This window comes from Callorhinus ursinus, unplaced genomic scaffold, assembly GCF_003265705.2.
Source record: "Callorhinus ursinus isolate GAN/ISIS: 27379988/994484 unplaced genomic scaffold, GSC_fseal_2.0 scaffold5, whole genome shotgun sequence".
NCBI lineage: Eukaryota > Metazoa > Chordata > Mammalia > Carnivora > Otariidae > Callorhinus > Callorhinus ursinus.
In genome coordinates, this window is record NW_027397067.1 from 44,269,718 (window position 1) to 44,271,401 (window position 1,684).

At 36.9% G+C, this 1,684-nt stretch overlaps 1 pseudogene; it reads right to left on the bottom strand.

Annotated features, from left to right (window-relative positions):
- Positions 1–533: 533 nt before the first annotated feature.
- LOC112823651 (complex I assembly factor TMEM126B, mitochondrial pseudogene) lies at positions 534–1,395 on the bottom strand (annotated as a pseudogene).
- Positions 1,396–1,684: the final 289 nt, after the last annotated feature.

Below are 1,684 nucleotides of genomic sequence, written 5' to 3' on the forward strand. Positions count from 1 at the left end.
TGGAATACCTCATGTCTCTGAGTTCTCTCACCCAAACAGCAAGAGAACTGGAGTATGTATACTCCAACTGTACTTTATCACTCCTTCATGACCATAATACCAAAAACAGACAACAATATTACAAGAAAGAAAAATTATAGACCAACCTCTCTTAAGAACATAGATACCAAAATCCAAAACAAAATATTAGCAACCACATCTAGCTATAAGAGGATGATATATCACATCCAAGTTGGATATATTCCGAGAATACAAGACTGGTTTATATTTGAAAATCAATCAGTGTAATTCATTCCATGAACAGAATAAAGGAGAAAATTATATAACCATTTACATAAAATGTTATTTAATGTTCAGCATGGATATTTATTAAACATATTTTTATTTTTTAAAAGCACAAAGACTGAACAGCACACATTAATTGTCACTCAGCTAATTACCTGGCTTATTTTAAACCTTATAGTGAGACAAAATGACTATGGTAGAAGAGAGGCTTACAGTAATTATAGGATCAGGTTTTATTTTATTTTTTTTTTACTGAGTTACTGAATATTTATTGAGTACCTGCTGTATACCAGGCAAAAGGAACAGAAACAAACTGTCCAGAGTTACTTTTAACTGCTTCAGCAATGCCTGAGTCCTCAGCATAAAAAAAAAAACCCATTCTGCTGATTTAGTATCCATTCACTCTTTGATTAATCTTCATGTACAGTTTTCTCAAGTGTACTTCCAAATCTTGCATAATGCTGTAGACCATTAAATATTCCAAATACCGTCTGAAGGACTAGAGGAATCATCATAGCTTTTATCTCTGTTTGACAAAGCAGCAGCCAGTAAAGTAAAACCCTTCCTTTTGGTGGCAGTGGAACAGTATGATACTTGACTGCCAGGCATCCATTTTTAGAAAAAGCCAAACCACAGGGATATAAAATGCCACATACTATGCCAATCAGTGAACTTCTCAGAACACAATTTTCCTGGCTTATATTGCCCAAATACAAAGCGTCCGTTACAAGGAGCTTATAAGTGACTACAGTAGACAAAAATGGAAGTGTAGTCAGTGATGCTTAGGTATTCAAAGCATCATGTTTAACCTTGAAGCAGTGTCTGAAAATGAAGTTGGCCATTATTCCAGAGAAACTAGCTGCTGTTCCAAAGAACACTGTGCCATATATATTTAACGTCTTTTCTTTTCTAAGATACTCAAATTTTTTTCCTATGATTTCGATGACCATTGGTCTTCTGAATTCTGTAACTCCTAGAGAAAGACTGGGCTGACCATGTGTGTATGTTGCCATTCTGATGTCCTTGGGCACTTCCCCAGCTCTCACCGGCACCACACCTGCATCCTTCAAGTCAGCCCTAGCCTCACGCCAGAGTGCCGCCATTTTGGTGGCTCACATGACTCAGGATCAGGTTTTAAAGGACCTGGAGGAATCTCTTGAATGGGCGTATCTATATCAAGAGTAATGATGATGATCATAAAAGAAAATATGTAGATCTTATAAACCAGTGAGGCAAAACCAATTCTTCAGAGGTGGCAGGTTGGAAAAGGTTGAGAGAAGGCAAGACTCAGGCCAAATGTAGGTATACTTTTGATATTGGTTAAAATAGTGCTAGATGTACATGAAGTCAGAGGATATAACTGTAAAGGCCAGCATGTGGAAGCATGAACCAGAAGAAA